Here is a 25,338-nt window from a genome sequence, read left to right as displayed (position 1 = left end):
GGTATACTCGCGGATCGACTTTTTTGTGGTGGGGAAGGCTTTGCTGGCTGGAGTCAAGGGGTCGTAATACTCTGCATTTGCAGTGTTAGATCACCCTCCACATTGGGTGGATATGGTGCTGGAAAAGGGGGTAGCACAGAGACCGGGGTGGAAACTGGATGTGGGGCTTTTGGGGAACCAAGTGTTCTGTGAGAAAATTGAAAAGGTAATTAAGGAATATGTAGGTTTCAATTGTGCGGGTGAGATGTTGAAGGCAGTCGTCTGGGAGGCTCTAAAGGCGGTGGTGAGGGGTGAGGTAATTTTGTTTAAGGCCAGGGTGGACAAAAAGGAGAGGTTGGAGCAGCAGAGGGTAATAGATGAGATGTTGGAGGTAGATAGGAGGTATGCAGAGGATGGGGACCCGGCGAAGCTGGAAAAGAGGAAGGAACTACAGGCGAGCTTCGACCGACTGTCCACCGGAAGGCGGTGCGCCAACTGAGACGAGCAAGGGGTGCAGTTTATGAACATGGAGATATATTAGCAGGTCAGCTCCGGAGGGAGGTAGCGGCAAGGGAAATTCTTCAGGTGAGGGATAGGGCAGGGAAGTTGGTGGTGGCTCCAGTGCTGATTAACAAGGTTTTTGAGGAGTTTTATGAGAGGTTGTACAAGTCAGAGCCACCCAGGGGAGACCGTGAGATGCAGGAATTTCTAGATGGGTTGGAGTACCCGAGGCTAGGGGAGGGGGCCAGGGCTACATTAGAAGGAGCAATAGTGGAGCAGGAGATAAAAGATGCGATTGGAAGGATGCAGTTGGGGAAGGTGGCAGGGCCGGATGGGTTTCTGGTGGAATATTATAAAAAATTTAAGGATAAGTTGGCACCCCTGATGGTGGGGATGTTTGAGGAGGCGATAGGGAAGGGGGTGTTGCCGCAAACCTTGGGGCAGGCATCAATTTCACTGTTGCTAAAAAAAGATAAGGATCCGACGGAGTGTGGGTCGTATAGGCCCATATCACTTCTGAATGTGGACGCAAACGTATTGGCAAAGGTACTGGCGGGTAGACTGGAGGAGTGCCTCCCAAAGGTGATAGGGGAGGATCAGACGGGGTTCGTGAAAGGGAGGCAGCTGTTTTCGAACATTAGGAGGGTTTTGAACGTTGTTATGGCACCGACGGAAGGGAAGGAAACAGAGATAGTTGTGGCATTGGACGCCGAGAAGGCATTTGATCGGGTAGAATGGGGGTACCTGATGGCAGTGCTGGAGTGGTTTGGGATTGGACCAAGGTTTGTGAACTGGGTAAAGCTGTTATATAAGGAGCCGAAGGCGAGTGTCCGCATAAATAATATCAGTTCGAGATACTTTTTTCTCCACCGTGGCACGAGACAGGGATGTCCTCTGTCCCCCCTGCTGTTTGCACTTGCGATTGAGCCGTTGGCCATCGCATTGAGAAGTTCGGGAGCATGGAAAGGAATAGTGCGGGGGGGATAGGGTGTCCTTATATGCTGACGACTTGCTGCTGTAGGTGTCGGAACTGAGTGCGTCGATAAGAGGAATATTGGAGCTACTGCGGGTATTTGGGTCTTTCTCGGGGTACAAGCTGAACCTGGACAAGAGTGAGTATTTTGTGGTGTCTCGGCCGGGAGTGGGGGCAGGGGAGGGGGGGACTGCCATTCCGTAGAGCAGGGACTCATTTTAGGTATCTGGGGGTGCAGGTTGCCCGGTTGTTCGCAGGTACAACATCACTAGTTTGGTGGGGTGAGTGAAAGCCGATCTGGCAAGGTGGGACGGCCTTCCTCTGTCACTGGCGAGTCGGGTACAGGCGGTTAAAATGAATGTGTTGCCGCGATTCCTGTTTATTTTTCAATGCCTACCGATTTTCCTGCCAAAGTCTTTTTTCAGGGAGATTGAGGGAAGGATTACCTCATTCATATGGGGAGGGAAGGTGGCCAGAGTGAGAAAGGTGCTGCTACAGAGGGGAAGGCAGGCAGGGGGTTTGGGTCTCCCGAACCTGTTGTACTACTACTGGGCGGCGAATGTGGAGTTTCGCCAACACTTCGAGTTGGGTTTAGTGTCAAGGGAAATGCCGATTCGGGGGAACCACAGATTTGAGCCAGGGAGGTGGGATGGAAGTTTTCGGAAATGGGAACAGAAGGGGATTAAAACGTTAAAAGAATTGTTTCTTCGGGGTCGGTTTGCAGGATTGAGGGAGCTGGAAGCGAAGTATGGGCTAGAGCAGGGAGAAGTGTTCAGGTACATGCAGGTTCGGGATTTTGCCAGGAAGGAGATACAGAGCTTCCCAGATCACGTTCATATGTTTTGGTCCTGTCCAAAGCTAGAGGATTACTGGAAGGTGGTGTTTAGGGTAATTTCCAAGGTGGTGCGTATGAAACTGGACCAGGGTCCCCAGGAGGCCATATTCGGGGTGTCGGACCAGCCAGGGTTGGATACGGGTGCGGAGGCAGATATCATAGCCTTCGCCTCGTTGATCGCCCGAAGGCAGATCCTGCTGGGATGGAGAGCAGCCTCTCCACCCAGTGCCCTGGCGTGGTGGGGGGACCTGTTGGAATACTTGACCCTTGAGAAGGTTAAGTTCGAACTGAGGGGAAGCTTGGAGGGGTTCTACAAGTCATGGGCACTATTTATTATGCACTTTTAAGAACTGGATAACATCGAACATTAGTTGGGGGGGGGGGGGGGCGGGGGCTGTGTAGATTAAGGGTGACTCTGGGTAATCCCTGATTCCTTTTTGTCATTTGTTTATGTAAACATGCGGGCTGATGTTTGGGGGTTGGTGGGCGGATGGGATCATTGTTATTATGGGGATTGACATATCTTGCTGATTATTGTTTATTGTTGATGGGTGTAAATGCGGGAGAAAATGTGAAAAAGGAGAATAAAAATATGTATATTTTTTTTAATTAAAAAAGAGACATGCTGTTGAAACTTTTCCCCTTGCACACAGTCCCTAGTGTGCTAAGAATTTCGCTAACAAAGATTATCAATTGGCTCACTTTCTCCAATCTGTATGCATTCATTGTTATGACAGCTGCTGATGTTTATTGCTGACCAAGCCAGACCTCAGAGCAAAGTCTGTCTCGCTGATCATAAAGCTGTATTTTTATTGTGAAAACAAGGCGGAAGAGCTGCTGACATCAAAAGATTCCAGTAAATTCTTTAGAATTAAAAAAATTTAAAGATTAATTAAATGAGAAAAAAACTTAAACGCACAAGATAAAAGTTACACAGTAAAACAATCTTAAAGAACGACCAGAAAAAAATGTGCTTGGTGAAAAGTATATGACTAAACTACCTTTCTGGCAAGATCCCCTGTAGATCTAACCATAAAAAATCAGTAAATATTACCCCAGTTAAGGAATTGTTGTCACTTTAATAAAGCTACACCTCACAAATTCTTAACCACGTCCACTACGAATTGGAATTCCAAAAGAAGGTTCAGAAACAAGCTGTTTCTCCAAACAAAGACTCTCATGGCTTAACATTAGGTGCCTGCCTCCAACTTTCACAGCTTCTCAGTATCCCACATAAAGGAGCTCGTCTTTTTATAATAACCTTTATTATCACAAGTAGGCTTGCATTAACAATACAATGAAGTTACTGTGAAAAGCCCCTCGTCGCCACATTCCGGCACCTGTTAGGATACACGGAGGAAGAATTCAGAATGTCCAAATTATCTACAGCACGTCTTTTGGGACCTGTGGGAGGAAACCGGAGCACCCGGAGGAAACCCACACAGACACAGGGAGAGTGTGCAGACTCCACAAAGACAGTGCCCCAAACCGGAATCAAACCTGGGTCCCTGAAGCTGTGAAGCAACAGTGCTAACCACTGTGCTACTGTGCATAAAATATTTCATGATTTTATTTTCCTCCACTTTCGGGTTGATGAATTTCAATATACTTTCTCCTGTTTACTTATAGAATCCCTGTAAGGTGAAAATGTTTCTTGGTGCCTCTGAACTTCCTTTTGAAATTCAACAACTGAAAAATCAATGTTTCCACTTATCTCACAATGCAAATTTCAGACCCAACCAATTTACTTGTTTTCAAATCCACCACTACCTCTCATTGCAAATGCCCAAACATCTTTCATCTCTTAGACCACATAGACAACCTGTCTCTAATAACCTTGCCCTTGATCATGTCACCATGTTCTCACACACACATGCAACACACACACAGTTTTCTTTAACTACACAGAAAATATAATCAATAAAATATAAAGTTCGATTCCCGACTGGGGTCACTGTCTGTGCGGAGTCTGCACGTTCTTCCTGTGTGTGCGTGGGTTTGCTCCGGGTGCTCCGGTTTCCTCCTACAGTCCAAAGATGTGCAGGTTAGGTGGATTGGCCATGCTAAATTGCCCTTCGTGTCCAAAATTGCCCTGAGTGTTGGGTGGGGTTACTGGGTTATGGGGATAGGGTGGAGGTCTGGGTTTGGGTAGGGTGCTCTTTCAAACAGCCGATGCAGACTCGATGAGCCGAATGGCCTCCTTCTGCACCGTAAATGCTATGATTCTATGAATTACCTCTATGAATGAATAAAAATATATATCTCTCATCATGTTTTATATAGGGATCTGTCCTCTGAAGACAAAAGAATATATCCAGACCTTGCACCTTTTTTGTTTAAGCCAAAACAAGGGGGACAATCCCTGAAGCATTCACCATGAAAATATCTCAACCAATGAAAGCCTACTTGTCAACCAATTAGTGCCCATTTTCCCATGCAGTAAAAATTGTTGTTCCCTTTAAAATTTGGCATTCTTGTTTCAGCAATATTCAAGTTCTTCTTCTTATCAAGGTTGCCAACCGGTATAGGAGGACAGAATAGATCCACAGCAGTTTTTGAAGAAAAGCAGTGACATTTCCCAGCATCCTTTTAACCCCCAATAAAGAACACCAAAAAAAGATGACCAAGTTATTTATCTCATTCCTGTTATTGGGATGTTGTCATGTGCAAATTAAAGAAGAGAAAGACTTGCATTTATAAAGCTCTTTTCATGACCACTAGACAACTCAAAATACATTATAGCCAATTAATCACTTTTGAAGTGTAGTTACATTTTTACATTGACTCTATGGAGCCTTAGTTTAATACCTCATGTAAAAGATTTTCATCACCATGATAGAGCATGAGTCTTGCATTTTGTGTGCAAGCCATAGAATGGGACATGAACTGGAACCTTGGGCGAGATTCTCCGACCCCCCGCTGGGTCGGAGAATCGCCGGGGGCTGGCGTGAATCCCACCCCTTCCGGTTGCCGAATTCTCCGGCACCGGATATTCGGCGGGGGTGGGAATTGCGCCACGCCGGTTGGCGGGCCTCCCCCCCCGCGATTCTCCGGCCCGGATGGGCCGAAGTCCCGCTGCTAAAATGCCTGTCCCGCCGGCGTAGATTAAACCACCTACCTTACCGGCGGGACAAGGCGGCGCGGGCGGGCTCCGGGGTCCTGGGGGGGGGCGCGGGGCGATCTGGCCCCGGGGGGTGCCCCCACGGTGGCCTGGCCTGCGATCGGGGCCCACCAATCCACGGGCGGGCCTGTGCCGTGGGGGCACTCTTTCCCTTCTGCCTTCACCACGATCTCCACCATGGCGGAGGCGGAAGAGACTCCCTCCACTGCGCAGGCGCGGGAATGCCGTCAGCGGCCGCTAACTCTCCCGCGCACGCGCTGCCCGGAGATGTCATTTACGCGCCAGCTGGCGGGGCACCAAAGGCCTTTTCCGCCAGCTGGCGGGGCGGAAATTTGTCCGGCGCGGGCCTAGCCCCTTAAGGTTGGGGCACGGCCCCCCAAGATGCGGAGCATTCCGCACCTTTGGGGCGGCACGATGCCCGACTGATTTGCGCCGTTTTGGGCGCCAGTCGGCGGACATCGCGCCGATACCGGAGAATTTCGTCTCTTATGATTCAGAGGCAAGAGTGCTACCACCTGAGCCATAAATTAACTTTTGCCAACGAAACAATAGCAACTATTGGTTCAATCACTGAAGCCCCAAAGCATCTGCTTGATCTAGTGAAACAAGCACGGTGGTGCAGTGGTTAGCACTGCTGCCTCAGGGAGCCGAGGACCCGGGTTCAATCCCGGCCCCGGGTCACTATCCCTGCGGCGTTTGCACATTCTCCCATGTCTGCGTGGTTCTCACACCCAAAACACAAAAAGATGTGCAGGGTAGATGAATTGGCCACACTAAATTGCCCCTTTAATTGGAAAAAAATAATTGGGTACTCTAAATTTATTTTAAAAAAGATACAGTGAAACAGACACCTGAAACATTGTTGGTCATAGGAGCAATTTTTTTTAAAACACTGAAATTACAGAGTGCAAAAGAACATTTGAATGCTTTTTGTCCAACCTCCAAGGCATGGTAGCACAGTGGCTAGCACTGTCGCTTGACAGTGCCAGGGACCCGGGTTCGATTCCCGGCTTGGGTCACTGTGCGGAGTCTGCATGTTCTCCCCATGTCTGCGTGGGTTTCCTCCGGGTGCTCCGGTTTTCCCCAACAGTTCAAAGATGTGCCGATTAGGTGGATTGGTCATACTAAATTGCCCCATTGTATCCAAAAGTTATGTGGGGTTGCTGGGTTACGGGGATAGGGTGGAGGTGTGGAAGTAGGGTGCTCTTTCAGGGGCCGGTGTAGATTCGATGGGTCAAAGGCCTCCTTCTGCACTGTAAATTCTATGATTCTAAAAACTTGTGGTTGGATTCTCCGCTGTCGGGATTCTCCGTTACGCTGGCAGTGCACCCACGCCTAGGGATTTCCTGACGGTGTGGGGCTGCTCACAATGGGAAACCCCATTGGCCAGCTGGCGGGACGGAGAATCCCACCCATGTACTTTTCATCAACTTTCTTGATTGTAAAAGTGATCATTGTGGGTGGGTACTTGGGCTATAAAGGTAGCCTTACAGCTGCACAATATTTAACAGCTTACCTCAGTAGCTTTTACTATTTCTGAACGCATTGCCTGCAAGAGCAACACAAGGTCAAGTATTATCCTTTTATCATTCTTTTCCGAAATCTTTTCTCCATTTTGCACTTTTATTTCTCCTATTAAATGATTCTGCAACTGATGGCACATATCCAGTTTTTGATTTCTTGAAATCTCGTCATGTGGAAACATTTAAAAATGAAATTACTTAACTGCGTAGCCGACATGTCACAACTAGAAAATTCTCCAAATTGGCCTTTTTATTTACAAGTCAGAACTTGCCTCCAAATGCCCCCAGAATTCTACCTGCCTCTGTGGTTTCATGTTGTTCTGCATGACTGACATAATGACACAGTTACATTGTTTGAAGCTTCAGATTCACAGTTAATATTTAAACTCAGAGAAATGCAGTCCAGTACTTTTATCTTTGTTTTCTTAAATTCATCTTTACTGAGAAGGATTCCAATGTACACATGATATTATTTCATAAATATAGCCATCTACTGTATATTAACAATATATTCCAGCAAACAACAAGTGTTAATATCACAGCCACCTCTGCTATTTCTGCGGCATCACCTGGTTCACTGGTCAACCTGTATTGCTGGCATACAAAATAATAATAATTCAAAAAGTAGACACCTCAGTGTCAGACTGCATTGGAAGCCACCCGAGAAAATTTCCAAAGTGTTTTTATTTATCATTTATTAAACTGCCCTGTGGCACTTCTCTGTCCACACAGCCCACGGAATCACACATTAAAAAGGGATTGACAAGTCAGCAATGTAAACGTCTCACTCTGTGCCGTATATTTTAATATCTTAAAAATGAAAATAAAATTTAACAAGGTTTTACAGGAGCACATTTTCAGAATGCTAATTCCAAGGGGTTGATTTTTAAACAAATCTCCCATGGAAACGGGGCAGGAGAGTAGTTAAAAATGAATTGGTTGCTTACCCACTCAAAACTCAGACCACTCCAGATTTTAACTGCAAGGGACTTAAGGTAGGTGAGGTACCCACTGAAAGTAGGCAGGAGGCCATCAACTTGTGCAAATAGAGGTCATGATGTGTTAATGGGATATCAGGAGGACTTTAACAGGGATTTGGGTGAGGCATTGGCTATGGCTTTCTCACCAAGCAGGTTGCCAGCTGTTTGGAAGGATAAAGAGGCAATCCAGGTGATGCACGATCAATTACAATCAAAGACGAGGTAGTATCATAACTGAAGGCTTTAATAGACAAGAACTGTTCCCCAGCAGCTTAAGTACAGAATGAGGGCTGCTGGGATGGCACTGGTTCTTATACCCGGCCTGTCATGGCGGAGCTACATACCAAACAGCCAATGGTAAACTCCTAGGTTTAACTAATGGTCTTCAGCCTCTCGGGTACGGCAATACCTGATAATACCACATTCACCCCCTGTTAAAAAAGAGTCCGGCGGAAGGGGTGGCAGGTGGTTATAATTGCATTTAACATGGTATGATCAGATATGGAGGTATCGTGATACCTCCTTACAGAGTTGTCGAGAATATTTACAAGCATGGAAGATATATACATTCAGTGTTCATTTACAGTTACAGTGAAGCAATCAGTCGGGCGGGTGGCCTGATCGTTCTCCTGGATCGTCTGGGCTTCGGTGGTGATTCTGGTGGGTGTCCGGGCGTCTGCGACTCCGGGAGCGTGGCTTCGGCCTCCATGGCAGTTTTGTCACCCCTAGACGGCGCTGATGGGGCAAACGGTTGACACGAGAGGGGGACGCCTGTAGGGGGCGTCGGTGGGTGGGAGGGCCTAAGCAGGAGTGGCGGGAGGACTGACCCTCCTGTGAGGTGCTGTGGAGGGGGAGAGAGTGGGGGTAATGGTTCGGATGCGCGTGGGGTTCCGGCGGGCGCCAGGTCCCCAAAGGAGACTGTATCTTGTCGGCCGTCAGGGAACACCACGTAGGCGTACTGGGGGTTGGCGTGCAGCAGGTGGACCCTCTCGACCAATGGGTCCGACTTGTGCACCCGCACGTGCTTCCAAAGCAGGATGGGTCCGGGTGTTACTAGCCAGGTTGGGAGCGAGGTCCCGGAGGAGGACTTCCTGGGGAAGACACAGAGACGTTCATGAGGTGTCTGGTTGGTAGTTGTACAGAGCAGAGACCAGATGGCATGGAGGGCCTCTGGGAGGACTTCTTGCCAGCGGGAGACTGGGAGATTCCTGGATCGTAGGGCCAGTAGAACGGTCTTCCAGACCGTTCCGTTCTCCCTCTCGACCTGCCCATTTCCCTGGGGGTTGTAACTGGTCGTCCTACTTGAGGCAATGCCTCTGTTGAGCAGGAATTGATGCAGTTCGTCGCTCATAAAGGAGGACCCCCTATCACTGTGTATGTACGCGGGGAACCCGAACAGTGTAAAGATACCCTGGAGGGCCTTGATGACGGTGGTTGCGGTCATGTCAGGGCAGGGGATGGCGAATGGGAACTGGGAGCACTCGTCAATCACGTTCAGGAAATACGTGTTGCGGTCGGTGGAGGGGAGGGGGCCTTTAAAGTCCATGCTGAGGCGTTCAAAGGGACGGGAAGCCTTTATCAGGTGCGCCCTCTCTGGCCGGTAGAAGTGTGGTTTGCACTCAGCGCAGATTTGGCAGTCCCTGGTGACTGTCCTGACCTCCTCGATGGAGTAGGGCAGGTTGCAGGTCTTAATGAAGTGGAAAAAACGAGTGACCCCCGGGTGGCAGAGGTCCTCGTGGAGGCTCGGAGGCGGTCCACTTGTGCAGTGGCACATGTGCCGTGGGACAGGGCATTAAGAGGCTCGTTTAGCTTCCCAGGACGGTTCATGATCTCGTAGTTGTAGGTGGAGAGTTCTATCCTCCACCGCAAGATCTTGTCATTTTTTAATCTTGCCCCGCTGTGCATTATCGAACATGAACGCCACCGACCGTTGGTCAGTGAGGAGAGTGAATCTCCTGCCGGCCAGGTAATGCCTCCAATGTCGCATAGCTTCTACTATGGCTTGTGCCTCTTTTTCGACCGAGGAGTGGCGAATTTCAGAAGCATGGAGGGTACGGGAGAAGAAAGCCACGGGCCTACCCGCTTGGTTGAGGGTGGCCGCCAGAGCTACGTTGGACGCATCGCTCTCGACCTGGAAGGGGAGGGACTCGTCGATGGCGCGCATCGTGGCCTTTGCAATGTCTGCTTTGATGCGGCTGAAGACCTGGCGGGCCTCCGTCGACAGGGGGAAGGTTGTGGACTGGATTAGGGGTCGGGCTTTGTCTGCGTAGTTAGGGACCCACTGGGCGTAATAGCTGAAAAACCCGAGGCAGCGCTTCAGGGCCTTGGGGCAGTGAGGGAGGGGGAATTCCATTAGTGGCCGCATGTGTTCAGGGTCGGGGCCTATAACACCATTTCACATCACGTAGCCGAGGATGGCTAGGCGGTCAGTGCAAAATACGCATTTATTCTTATTTTACGTTAAGTTAAGGATTTTCGCGGTTTGGAGAAATTTTCGGAGGTTGGTGTCGTGGTCCTGCTGGTCATGGCCGCAGATGGTGACGTTATCAAGATACGGGAACGTTGCGTGTAAGCCGTACCGGTCCATCTCGCATTGGAAGACCGAGACCCCATTAGTGACACCAAAGGGAACCCTTAAAATTAGATAGAGCCGCCCATCTGCTTCGAAGGCAGTGTATTTGTGGTCACTAGTACGGAGGGCTAGCTGATGGTAGGCGGACTTGAGATCCACCGTGGAGAAGACCTTGTATTGCGCGATCCTGTTTACCAGGTCAGATATGCGGGGGAGAGGGTATGCATCCAGCTGCGTAAACCTGGTGATGGTCTGACTGTAGTCAGATGGCCATCCTATGTTTCTCCCCGGTCTTTACCACCACTATTGAGCTCTCCAGGGACTGTTGCTAGCTTCAATGACCCCTTCCCTCAGTAGCCTTTGGACCTCTGACCAGATGAAGGTCCGGTCCTGGGCACAGTCCCGTCTGCTCCTGGTGGCGACGGGTTTGCAATCCGGGGTGAGGTTCACAAACAGGGAAGGCGGGTCGACCTTAAGGGTTACGAGGCGCAGACAGTAAGGGGGGGTACAGGGCCGCCGAATTTGCCCCACCAGCGCCGTCTAGGGGTGACGAAGGGAAGGTTGCTGCGCCGGTCCGGAGTCGCTGGCGACCACGGCCACGGCTCGTGCCTGCCAGACCACCACAAAATGGCCCTTCTTGCCGCACCCTATGCAGGTGGATGTGCGGGCCGGGCAGCGCTGGCGGGGGGGCTTCGCCTGCCCTCAGAAGAAACGGTGGGGCCCGACGGAGTTAGCGGGCCATCTTACAGCGCAGGCCTGCGGGGACACGGGGAAGGTCTGTGGGGCTGCCGCTGTGGGATGCCACGCAGCCCAGGGGGTCGCCGCACGGTCAGGCGTATAGGACTGCGCGTTTCTGGAGGCAACATCCATGGACCCTGCCAGGGCCCGTGCCTCTCTAAGTCCCAGAGTGTCTTTTTCCAAGAGTCTTTGGCGCATCTCTGGGGAGCCCATACCTGCTATGAAGGCATCCCGGATTAGGAGTTCCGTGTGCTCACTCCCCGAAACTTGCAGGCAGCCACAGTTTCTGCCCAGCGCCAGTAGCGCACGGTAGAACTCTTCCAATGATTCCCCGGGTCTTTGCCGTCCAGTTGCAAGCAGGTGACGTGTAGACCTGGTTTACAGGGCGGATATAATGTCCTTTTAACAGTTCGATCGCAGCATCGAAGTCCTCTGCCTCCTCGATGAGCGTGTAGATCCCAGGGCTTACCCTTGAGTGCAGGAGATGCAGTTTCTGTTCTCCTGAGGGGGTGCCTCCGGCCGTCTCGAGGTAGCATTTAAAGCACGCCAGCCAGTGCTTAAATATCACCGCCGAGTTCTCCGCGTGGGGGCTGAGTTGTAGACACTCCGGCTTGATTCGGAGATCCATCCATTCAGCTTAAGTGTAATCTATTAAATTGATGCATGATCAATTACAATCAAAGACGAGGTAGTATCATAACTGAAGGCTTTATTCGGTTCCCCAGCAGCTTCGGTACAGAATGAGGGCTGCTGGGACGGCACTGGTTCTTATATCCTGCCTGTCAGGGTGGAGCTACATACCAAACAGCCAATGGTAAACTCCTAGGTTTAACCAATGGTCTTCAGCCTCTCGGATACTGCAATACCTGATAATACCACACCAGGCCAAAAGATTCCTCAGACCAGGAGGAGTCAAACTTGCTCCTTCCATTGCATGTGACACTCACAAAGCCCTCTCTGTCATTTACCTAAATGTTGGAGGATGGCTAAAGGGTACCCTAATTTTCCTTGTTGGTAGCCATTTGCACCCACTTCCAGAGATCCACCAGCAATATTTAAATTGAGGCCTGGCAGCTAATATTGCTGTGTCCTTCAGGTGTCTGTGAGACAACTTTCCAACTGAGAATTTATTCCAAGTTAAAATGCAGCCGAGAATGTTTAATAACTCTGAGGAAAATGGCTTACAAAGCCCAACTCCATTTTATGCACCCGGCAATGTGACTTTAAGTATTTGCACCTACACAAACTGTAGGAATGAACATAATAGATTCAATCACATGATTATGTCAATTTGAGTCATTTGGCCTGTTAGGTCTTGAAAAAAAAATCCTGCCATTGTTTAGTGCTAATCTTAGCAAACCATATCATAACATAAAACTAGATACTGCATAAAAACACCACTGTAACAAATGTAATCCAAATACTGAATTAAAACTAGCTATGTGGAATCACCAATATAACAATTTGCACTCGGTAATAAAACCAGGTACATTTGCTGCAATGATAACCTGAAATAAAAATAGAAAATGCGAGAAATACTCAGAAGGTCTGTTTGCATCTCAGGTGAGAGAAAGAGTTACTGTTCTGAGTCAAAAATGCCTCTTTTTCAGAACATTACAATAATCAAGAAAGTTTGAAAGTAGGAAAAAAATTGTGAAAAGTAAGAAAAGGGACCGCAAGGGTGGAAAATGGTGTGTGTTACACCGCTGTTTCTCATGTGTAAAACATGTGCAAATCACACCAATTTAGCATTGGGACAGCCTGCGCTAAATGACTGCTTAGAAATGACAACTACCTCAAAGAAAGTACTTGTCGAGTTTTCAAGTGTACGAAACATTAATACAGAAAGTTCCCTGCTAAGTACAGTAAAAAGATTAGTGTTATGAAATATTTATGCCCTGGTTGTATTTTTTAACATTGACCTTTCTAATTAAAGCACAACCCCTGAGGATGTAAAAAAGCTGTGCAATCAGATTTAAAGCTAATAATTTCAAATGGTAATGAAAACTTATACCTGAGGTCGTTGATCGCTTTAATTCTGTGACAGTAACTTTACTGTGCAATTCCCAAGTTGGCTATATCTGAAATTTTGAAAGAGCAAAGCAATACATAACCTATTATAAAACTATTCTAAATCAATAGCTAATTTCTCAGTATTGATTACTATTTAGACATTTAAAATTCACCCTAAAGCAACAATATAACTTTATAGCAATGAGTTCCCAACAGATGCTCATAAGTATTAAAATTATTGACTACTGGCATAAGATCAAAAATGTCAGCCTATCTATAATCTTTATCTAAAAAAAAATCATTTATCCAAGCTCACCCTTTATTGCCAACATCTAAACTGAATTTGTTTAATAAAACTCACCTATCATTTCTTCAAAAATGAATACTGTAAATCTCTCAAGTGATTATTGTTGTAAAGTTTTATTGTTTGAAACAGTAGAACAAAGTTGTTTCAAATGGCAGAACTCCCTTTCAATATATATTTTTTATTCAAGACCATTTGGCCAGCTTGTTGCATGTATTATTTATGTAAAGTGCTGTCTCAAAAGAAAAAGGAAGGCTTGCATTTGTATCGCACCTTATCGCAACTCTGAGAGTTGTATGAACAACTTCATACAAATTACTTCCTTAAGTAGTGTTAGGTAGGGAAGCTTGTAATATTCCAATTACAAAAGGAAATATTACCTTTTAAATACTCACTAATTTAATTTGCGATTTCCTGCCCCCCCCTAAATGAACTTGTGATCACTAAACCAATGTTTTTTTAATGACACAGGGTTGTGAGTGCTGAAAGTGTGCATCCATTCAATGGTGGAAAGCAGCAGTTGCATTAATATGCAAGGAAACATCATGACCAATTAAATAAATAATGAGAAAATTTCACCAGAAATCAAGAAGTCTATAAATTTGTAACAGGACTGCTGCAATATAACTTGTACAAGTTGAAAGAACACTGAGGAGCTAAATTAAAAATCAGAACCAAAAAGGGAATAATCTCTGCATTACTACCTGAGCTGCAAGCTAATTGGCATAGGGTCAATAACATTAAGGAGGTAACTGCATAACTCAAAGATTGGTGCGGGAGGAATGGGTTTGAATTCATGGGACATTGGCACCAGTACTGGGGAATATGGGACCTGTTCCGATGGGACGGTCTTCATCTGGATTATGCTAGGACCAGAGTCCTGGCGAATCGTATAACTAGGGCTGTAGATAGGGCTTTAAATTAAATAGTGGGAGGGGGGTTCCAGTTGTATGATGAATTAGAAAATCAAAGTTTAAGGAGAAGGTAGAAGTGCAGGTTAATGACGAGGGCATTAAACTAGTTAAAGGAGCTGAGGGCTCAGGAGAGGTTTGTAAAGTTTCCAGACCACTTAATAGAGTATAGATCAGTAAGAAATCTTACAACAACAGGTTAAAGTCCAACAGGTTTACTTCGAATCACTAGCTTTTGGAGCACAGCTCCTTCCTCAGGAGCTGTGCTCCGAAAGCTAGCGATTCAAAACAAACCTGTTGGACTTTAACCTGGTGTTGGAAGACATCTTACTGTGCTCACTCCAACACCGGCATCTCCATGTCATAGAGTATAGAAGGAAGCAGGAATTGGATAGAGGGTTGGCTGACTGGCAGAAAGCAGAGAGTAGGGATAAAGGGGTCTTTTTCAGGATGGCAGCCGGTGACCAGTGCTGTGCCTCAGCGGTTAGTGCTGGGCCCACAACTTTTCAAAATATATATTAATGATCTGGAAGAAGAAACTGAGGGCACTTTTGCTAAGTTTTCAGATGATACGAAGATATGCAGAGGGACAGGTAGTATTAAGGATTCAGGAAAGCTGCAGAAGGACATGGACAGGCGAAGAGAGTGGGCAAAGAAGTGACAGATGGAATACAATGTGGAAAAGTATGAGCTTGTGGACTTTGGATGGAAGAATGAAGGCATAGACTATTTTCTAAATGGGGAAATGCTTAAGAAATCAGAAGCACAAAGCGACTTGGGAGTCCTTGTTCATGATCCTGTAAAGATTGACTTACAGATTCAGTTGGCAGTTGGGAAGAGTCATGTGAAAGTACCTTTAAGAAATGGGTGTTTATAAATGGGTGTGTATATAAATATCTGTAGTGAGAATACCTTTAAGAAATGGGTGTTTATTACTGCAGTGATGTCAGAGAGTGGGTGGAGCTGGGCTGTCTGTTAACTTTTTATTTTCATTTTAGGCTGTTTGCTGCAGGGTGCGTTTTAGTTTCATTTTCAGTGTTGGAGCTGAAGCCAGACAGAGCAGGTGTACTGTTGATCTCTCTGCCACGAAAAGACTATCGCTTGATCATTTAGTGAATTCAGAATTATAAATGTTCTCAGTAGTGAATGCAAACCTAATGTGCTTCTGTTAAAATGTGTTTCTTAAGTCTTCTGGATGTTAAAAGGACAGCTTACGGATTACTTAGTGTTGTATTCTTTGGGGGTTGTATTTGAATTAATGGTTGCTAAGATGTTCATTGTATGTTTTAAAAAGGTTAACTTGAGTTCATAGAATAAACATTGTTTTGCTTTAAAAAATACTTTTCCATTTCTTCTGTACCACTCCTGTAGAGTGGGCTGTGTGCACCCCATACCACAATCTAGTAAAAGCTATGGGTCAGGTGAACTCTATGATACACTTTGGGGTTCTCTAAACCCTGGCCCATAACAGAAAACAAGTGCAATGTCAGCATTCATGTCGAGAGGGCTAGAATGCAAGAACAGGGATATATTTCTGAGGCTGTATAAGATCTGATCCGACCCCATTTGGAGTATTGTGAGCAGTTTTGGGGCCCTTATCTGAGGAAGGATGTGCTGGTCTTGGAAAGTGTCTAGAGGAGGTTCACAAGAATGACCCCTCGAATGAAGGGCTTGTGAGGTGCGGTTTAGGAGTGGTTGAGGACTCTGGGTCTATACTCGTTGGAGTTTAGAAGGATGAGTGGGGATCGTATAGAAACTTACAGGATACTGCAAGACCTGGATAGAGGGGATGTGGAGAGGATGTTTCCAATAGTAGGAAAAAGTAGACTAAAGGGACGATCTTTTAAAACAGAGATGAAGAGGAATTTCTTCAGCCAGAGGGTGGTGACTCTGTGGATCTCTTTGCTGCAGAAGGCTGTGGAGGCCTAATCACTGAGTGTCTTTAAGGCAAAGATAGATAGGTTCTTGATTAATAAGGGGATCAGGGATTATGCGAAGAAAGCAGGAGAATGGGGATGAGAAAAATAGCAGTCATAATTGAATGGCAGAGCAGACTCAATGGGCTGAGTGGCCTAATACTGCTCCTATTTCTTATGTCTTAAGTCTATGGTCTCATCAATGTCACAGACTTTGAGACTCGGTTCATTGGGCTTGTTATCTGAATAAAACAACATTTAATGCACAATATCTTTATGTGTGATGCTGCTGGAGCGTACCGCAGTGCCTCTCAGCACCTTTGACTTTAAGTAAATGTGTAAACTCAATTCGGCCCGCCAAACCTGGACATTCAATCTGCCAGTATAAGGCTGATATTGAAAAAATACTGTGAAGCTGTTTAACTCCAATCACAGGTTGGTTCTTTTCAGCATTTCAAGTCAGAGAGAAACCAGCCTGTGGTTAGACAAGTAGCAAAGTGGGAGGATGAATTTTGAAGGTTAGTTTCAGGGCCCAAAGTGTGTTTCGCCCAGAGCAGCAGTGTGGAGCCCATAACCGGTACCCAGAGCAGCAGTGCGGGGCCCACACCCAGTACCTAGAGCAGCAGCGTGAGGCCCATACCCAGTACCCAAGCAGCAGTGCGGGGCCCACACCCAGTACCCAAGCAGCAGTGCAGGGCCCACACCCAGTACCTAGAGCAGCAGTGTGATGGTCACACCCAGTACCCAAGCAGCAGTGTGATGCACTAAGCGTCAAGAACCACAAAGACATGTGAGACTTTAACTCAGGCTTTAATATACTACATGGGAGGCTTACCCGACACAGACGACCCCAGACAGAATGGGGCCGGTCCCAGAAGAGGGTTCTTATACGTAACTCCCGGGGGAGTGGCTAAGGCGGAGCTCTCCGTGGCCAGGTCGGGTTACCTACCAGTGACCGAACCTCTGCAGAGCTACAGTACAATACACAGTATTACAGGGCCACGTTACACACAACTATTATATACTATGTACAATGGTAGGGAGGTACAGTGGTGTATCACCACATTCACCCCTTGTTTAGAAGGAAGTCCGGGGTGAAAATATGGAGTAGCAAACAGTGAACAGAGTCCATCAGGAGGTTCCGTGTCGTCAAAGGTCGAGACGAACGATGGGTTTGGTCGATCTCTTTGAACGTCGGAGTTGCGGCGCTGAGGTAGTGTCCGGTGGTATCCCTGCGGTCGGTGGTGCTGGGTCGCGAGGCGGCATGACGTCCTCCACCGCTTCGGCTGGCTCGAGGCGAAACTGCGGGATGACAGCGGCTGGCACGGAGTAGTAACAGGCCGAGGGATCGACAGGAGCAGAGAGGGAGCGGGGTGGAGGTTGCGGGGCGGGGGCGGCAGGGGCCCCAGAGGGGGCCAGGTCCTTGATGGAGACGGTCTCCTCACGCCCGTCGGGGTACGCTATGTACGCGTACTGTGGGTTGGCGTGGAGGAGATGGACTCTCTCCACCAGGGGCTCCGTCTTAGAGGTCCGCACGTGCTTGCGGAGCAGGACGTCTCCCGGGGACAGGAGCCAGGATGGAAGCGATGTCACGGATGCCGATCACCTGGAGAAGAGAAACATCCGCTCATGAGGGGTAGCATTCGTTGCAGTACACAAAAGAGACCGGATGGAGTGGAGTGCGGCAGGGAGGGCCTCCTGCCAACGGGAGACTGGTAGGCCTTTGGACTTGAGGGCTAGCAGCACGGTCTTCCAAACAGTCGCGTTCTCCCTCTCCACCTGTCCATTCCCCCGGGGGTTGTAGCTGGTCGTCCTGCTCGAGGCAACGCCCCTGGCGAGCAGGTACCGACGCAGCTCCTCACTCATGAAGGAGGAGCCCCGGTCACTGTGAACGTAATTGGGGTAACCGAACAGCATGAAGAGGTCGTGCAACGCTTTGATGACGGTGGCGGAGGTCGTGTCGGGGCAGGGAATGGCGAAGGGGAACCGCGAGTACTCGTCGATGACGTTGAGGAAGTACGTGTTGCGGTTGTGGGTGGGGAGGGGCCCTTTGAAGTCAATGCTGAGACGTTCAAAGGGGCGGGTGGCCTTGATTAGGTGCGCCTTGTCTGGCTTGTAGAATTGCGGCTTGCACTCCGCACAGACTTGGCAGTCCCTAGTCATGGCTTTGACCTCCTCGACTGAGAAGGGTAGGTTGTGGCCCTTGATGTAGTGGTAGAGCCGCCTGATGCCCGGGTGACAGAGGTCATTATGTAGTGCCCGCAGTCGGTCATCCTGTGCGTTGGCACAAGTACTACGGGACAGGGCATCAGGAGGATCATTGAGCTTACCTGGCCGGTATAAGATAGTATAATTGTAGGTGGAGATTTCGATCCTCCACCGTAATATCTTATCATTTTTGATTTTACCTCGTTGTTTGTTGTCGAACATGAACGCAACTGATCGTTGGTCAGTAACGAGGGTAAATGGTTTTCCGGCGAGGTAGTGCCTCCAGTGCCGGACGGCTTCCACTATGGCTTGTGCCTCCTTCTCAACAGAGGAGTGGCTGATCTCGGGGCCTTGGAGTGTGCGGGAAAAGAAGGCGATGGGCCTGCCCGCCTGGTTGAGGGTGGCACCCAGGGCAAAGTCGGAGGCATCGCTCTCGACTTGGAATGGTGCAGACTCGTCTACCGCAGCATGGCGGCTTTGGCGATAGTGGTTTTTAGGAGGTGGAAGGCCTGGCAGGCCTCGGGCGGGAGGGGGAATGAGGGGGAACGGAGGAGGGGTCGGGCCTTGTCAGCGTACTCGGGCACCCACTGGGCATAGTAGGCAAAGAACCCGAGGCATCGCCTCAGTTCTTACGGGCAGGTGGGAATGGGGAGTTCGAGAAGGGGGCGCAGACGGTCGGGATCGGGGCCGAGGACACCGTTCTCCACCACGTAGCCGACTATGGCGAGGCGGGTGGTGCCGAAAACACATTTTGCCTCGTTGTACATGAGATTGAGGCGTTTGGCAGTTTGGAGGAATTTCGTGAGGTTGACGTCATGGTCCTGCTGGTTGTGGCCGCAGATGGTGACGTTGTCCAGATACGGGAAGGTAGCCCGCAGTCTGTTCTGGTCCACCATTCGGTCCATCTGCCGTTGGAAGACCGAGACTCCATTGGTGACGCCAAAGGGCACCCTAAGAAAGTGGTAGAGGCGGCCGTACGCCTCGAAGGCCGTGAAGTTACGGTCCTCCGGGCGGATAGGGAGCTGGTGGTAGGCGGATTTCAAGTCTATGGTGGAGAACACCCGGTACTGTGCAACCTGGTTGACCATGTCAGATATGCGGGGGAGGGGATACGCATCAAGCAGCGTGTACCGGTTGATGGTCTGACTGTAGTCAATGACCATGCGGTGTTTCTCGCCAGACTTGACTACCACCACTTGGGAAGTACAGTGGTGTATCACCACACAGTGCGGGGCCCACATCCGGTACCCAGAGCAGCAGTGTGGAGCCCAGACAAGGTGCCTGGAGCAGCTGTGTAGGGCCCAGACAAGGTGCCTGGAGCAGCAGTGCAGGGTCCAGATGTGGTGCCCAGAGCCGCAGTGGAGGGCCCAAGTGAGATGCCCAAACAGGTACCACAGTGTAGCGACTGGGGGATTTTCACAGTAACTTCATTGCACTGCTAATGTAAGCCTACTTGTGACACTAATAAAGATTATTATAATTATAGGTGCCTGGAGCAGCTGTGCAGGACCAGGCAAGGTGGCTGCAGCACTGTGCAGGGCCCAGATGAGGTGCCTGGAGCAGCTGTGCAGGGACCAGGGGAGGTGCCTGAAGCAGCTGTGCACGGCCCAGACGAGGTGTCTGGAGCAGTTGTGCAGAGGCCAGACGAGGAGTCTGGAGCAGCTGTGCAGAGGCCAGGCGTGGTGCCTGGAGCAGCTGTGCACCGCCCAGACGAGGAGTCTGGAGCAGCTGTGCAGTGTCCAGGCGAGGTGGCTGTAGCAGCAATGTAGGGCCCAATGTGTTAGCTGAGTGACAGTTCATGATCCAGGCTACTGAAGCAGTGGCGGGTTCCATGTGAGGCAGTTGGAGCAGTGGTACAGGGCCAATGCAATGCAGCTGGAGGTGGCCAAGGGCCAATGTGCAGCAGCTGGGACAGTGGTCTGGGGACAAGACGAGGCAGTTGGAGTGGTGGGGCTCCTGCAAGGCACCTGAAGCAGCAGTCAGGACCCAGATACGGCAGACAGAGCAGCAAGGGCCAGCAAAATATCCAGAGTGGTGGGGTCCAACGAGATAGGTGGAGCAGTGGATCCCAGGTGAGGCAACTGGAACAGTGCAGCTCCTTGGCGCCTGAATAGGTGAGTGACTGGAAACTGTGGGAGAGTGTGAGAGTGAGTGCAGGGAGAGAGTGTGTGTGGGGGCCGAGGGAGAGAGTGTGTGAGGGGGTGGAGCGAGAGAGTATGTGAGAGGTGTGCGAAGTATGTGCTGGGGTGCAGTGAGAGAGTGTGTGAGGGAGTGTGGGAAGAGAGCGTGTGAGAGCATGGGAGGAGTGAGAGTGTGAGGGGATGGGGTAAGAGATGGAGGGAGAGAGAGTGTGGGGAAGAGAGCATGTGTGAGGGCAAGAGTGCAGGTGGTGAGAGTATATAAGGGAAGACAGAGGGTGGAGAGAGAATGATTCACATTAATCCCTTGGCTGTGATCGGATGTGAAACACGCTAGTTTTTTCTGTTTTCTCCTGGCTGCTTTACATGGACCTTGCGGCACAGAAACAAGCCTCCCCATTTGGCCAATTCCATCTATATTGGTGTTTATACTCCACACAAGCCTCCTCCCACCCTTCTTGATCATACTACTGGGGTAAAATTCAGCTTCTTTCTTCCTCATGTGTTTATCAATTCCTTGACTGTATATCTGCTGGAATCACAGCATGGTTACAGCACAGAAGAGACCATTGAGAAAATTTTCTTTGTTTCCGTTCTCTGCAGCAGCAACTCAGTGAGTCCTACTCCTCAATCTTTTCTCTGTAGCCCTGTAAAATCTTTTTTCTTTGGATAATTATCCAGTTCCTTTTTGAAAATCGCAATTGAATCTGTCCCACGGCAGTGCATCCCACTGAGAATCATAGAATTTACAGTGCAGAAAGATACCATTCGGCCCATTGTTGCATAAAGATGTTTTTCCTCATGTCACCTCCGGTTCTTTTGTTAATCTCCTTCGAGTTCTCAACCTTCTGCCGAGGGAAACAGTTTCCCCCCATTTACTCTATCCCTCACAATTTTGAACATATCTAACAAATCGCCTCTCAACCTTCTCTTCTCCAAGGAGAACAGCCCTAGCTTTGCCACTCTATCCACATAACTGAGGTGTCTCATCCTCAGAATTATTCACGTAAATCTTTTCAGCACCCTTCCTAAAATCTTCACATCTTTCCCATTGAGGCTGAACCAGTGCTTTATGAAGGTTCGTAACTTACTTTCTTTTGTACTCTGTACCCCGTGTAAACAACACAGGATTCAATATAATTTATTAACTGTTTTCTCGACCTGTCCTGCAACCTTCGATGATATATGCAAATATACACCTAAGTCCCTGTGTTCTTGCATTTCCTTTATTTTATGACACCTCTCCTCGTTCTTCTGACCAAAATGTATCACATCACACTTTTCTGCATTAAATTTCATCTGCCACGTATCTGCTCATTCCACCGGCCTGTCTATATTCTCTTGACTTCTATCACTATCCTCCTCACAATACTTCTAAGTCATGCATCATCTTCAAGTTTTGAAATTGTTCCCTGTCCACCGAAGTCTAGTTTATTAATATAAGTCAAGAAAGGCAGTGGTCCCTTTATATACCATTCCCCAGTCAGGAATAAATAAAGTATTCTGTAATTCATGTATTTAATAGGACTGAATTAAAAATTAAACTGTTCCATAATGATATTCTAGCAATGTTAAAGACTAATGTTTCAAGGGGCAGCATGGTGGCACAGTGGTTAGCATTGCTGCCTCACGGCACCGAGGTCCCAGGTTCGATTCTGGGTCACTGTCCGAGTGGAATTTGCATATTCTCCCCGTGTTTGCGTGGGTTTCGCCCCCACAACCCAAAGATGTGCAAGATAGGTGGATTGGCCACGCTAAATTGCCCCTTAATTGGAAAAAATGAACTGGGTACTCTAAATTTATTTTTTAAAAGACTAATGTTTCAAAAAAAACAAATGGTTCAAAATAAAATGCCTGCCACACTAATATTTCTCACTTAAAATGCATTATTGACATTTGGGGACTAAACCGATTAATACATAAGAAAACAAGGCAGTAGCAGATTTAGAAATGATATGGACAGCATATTTTCTTAGAGCTCCTGCACTTCAAAATTTCCCACCACACCCATTACACCATTGCTTTGTGAGTTTGCATGGTCAAATATTTATCATCATTCTGAAAACTATTTTGAATTCCTTCCACAGGCACCATTGCAAGATTAACAAAAGTAGTTGGTGTAATCAATGTATATTTGATACTTAGCTGCAGAAAGCTAATTAAGCCAATTCTGCAGCCTTTGACTTCTCACATGCAGCACATTAACTCACACAGCAGACACCCGAGAGAAGCAAAGGCAGGGTTAATAATGCGAACTGAACAGTCACACAGGGCTCAGATTAATTGTGTGCTAGCATTATGAAGGGAGAGTGCAGTGCCACATTGGTGAATGAAGGAAAGGAGGAACAGCAATGTAGTGATATCATGGTTGTGTTGTAATTCACCAACTGACCACTAGGAGTCTCATTAGTATATAAGTGAATGTTAGAGTCAGGTGACTTCTCAGACTGGCTGGAGGAAGCTGGTGTGAGGTTGCTTGTGCTTGATCTTTCTGTTATTCATCTGTTTTGTATATAGTTTACGAACAGTTAATGTTAATAAATCATTTATAGCTTTAGCTACAAGTGTTTTTGTAATATAAACCAGGCCATCCAACAAGAATATTACAAGCAGCAGGTGCAGAAGAGAATGTCTCACAGTTAAAAGTTACAAGACGCACATTTAGCAAGACCTCCAAATACCTTAGGCAAGAGGTGGACCAACGCATGTGCAATAAATTTTAAATTGCTCACATGCAAAGCATTTGTGTCCTTTATTTACTGCCCTTTTCCCACTCTGGTCCCACCTGTTGCTATTTTCCTGGGGTGCTAGCATGGGTTCCGAACAAAGATCACTGAACTGAATTAACTCTGTTTCGCACTCCACAGGTGCTGCCTGATAGGCTGAGTATCTTCAGGATTTTCTCGTTTTTATTTGGGAAGAGTGAGATGGAGGTGGGACTGAGGGGTGGGTAATGGGTGAGATGAAGGAAGGACGGCTGTAGAGGCGGACCAGAAGGGAAGGGCAAATGACAGTCTGGGAGGGGAGTGGGGCAAGTTTAACAGGCTGTCTGTGGAAGTAGGCCACTGTTGGGTGCATATTAGAGGGCTAAACATGGTCTGCATGTCTTGGTGTTAGTACTGGGTGGGGGACACCTCTCTGGGCAGTGTCAGTCATACTGAGAATTGTGGGCAGGGCATGTTCAGTCATCTAAAGCATTTGTTCTGGGGTTTCCAAGCATGGTACTAGGATACAGAGGACACAGTCACACTTAGGGGACTTAGCATTTGGACCCTGAAAGTCAGTAATTCTATCGCCCTGGGATGTCGTATTGGATAGTCTCATTGTTGTGGTAGGGCGGGGATGTGGTTCTCTGGAAGTAAAGCTACATGTGGCCTAAGTGCAGGGGTCAGATTAAAAATGAGCTTCTAAACTAATGGTGCACATTCATGAAAAAATCCATTAAGTTTTGGGACTACAATTGTGTTGCTGTGATATCTGTTCCTGATGGAGGTATGTAAAAAGGAATGCATGTTAAATCATTCGAGGGCTGCTGGATGGAAGCTATATGCGCTGTCCAAGCATTAATATTCCCAGTTAAATGATCATGGCTTACAAGGTACAATGCTGAAAATCATGACATTATTACAAGGTTATGTTCTCTGTCTCAATTATCTAGGCTCATGGAGGCAAGCTGACAATTGCTTGACAGAGGATTTTCACACATGGCTATATTGGCCCTGATCCTGGCTCCCTTTGAGAATGTGCAGTCATGTCTGAAGCAGAGGGTCATCCACCCGTAGTCTGGATCATTCCTCCAGGGTGTGTTTCAAGGAGTGACCTGGGAGGGGTGTCATAGCTAAATGGAGGGCAGACCATGGGTTTTGCATTGGCTTCCTTCCTTGGAGATGGAGGGAAATCAATCAATGGAAAGTTAAAATCAATTCTCAGATATATTAATTGACAGATGCGAAGTGGAATGGAGAATGCAGACTGCAAGCTACCCTACCTTGTTTCTAGCTCAAATTCGAATGAAGAGAAGAAGAGCCCATCACTGATTGGCACAGATCCAGAGGGAGCAGCAGCCTGAGCAGTAAGGGAGAGCAGAGCACGAAGAACTTCAAGATGCTCCCAAAAAGGGGCACATTTACTGAAGACTGGTGGCCCAACCATGGGTATATAGAAGATGCTGCATTTCTGAAGACTGGTGGTCTGACCATGGGTATATAGAAGATGCTGCACATATGAAGACTGGTGGCCTGACCATTGGTGAATAGAAGATGCTGCATATATGAAGACTGGTGGTCTGACCATGGGTATATAGAAGATGCTGCACATATATGGAGATGAGGGAGAGGCAATGCCGCAAGCACCTTCATTTGTCCAGGGATGTACTCATTTTCTACCTTCTCCTTGAAGAACTGATGCCGCAAGGATTTAGCAACAACCACCGCCTTTGGCTTTGAAGGTTACCACCACACACTGAACTTTTTGCTGGCAAGGTCTTCCAGGACTCCACTGGAGACCTTTGTGGAATCCCCCAATTGATGACACACAAAAATACATTAGAAAGGTGACAGATGCTCTTTTCAATCAGGTTGACCAGTTCCACACGGATCCTGGGAGTCAGTCTGCCTCAGCCATTAC

This window comes from Scyliorhinus torazame, chromosome 9, assembly GCF_047496885.1.
Source record: "Scyliorhinus torazame isolate Kashiwa2021f chromosome 9, sScyTor2.1, whole genome shotgun sequence".
In the NCBI taxonomy this organism is placed as follows: domain Eukaryota; kingdom Metazoa; phylum Chordata; class Chondrichthyes; order Carcharhiniformes; family Scyliorhinidae; genus Scyliorhinus; species Scyliorhinus torazame.
This window is presented reverse-complemented; position numbering follows the sequence as displayed.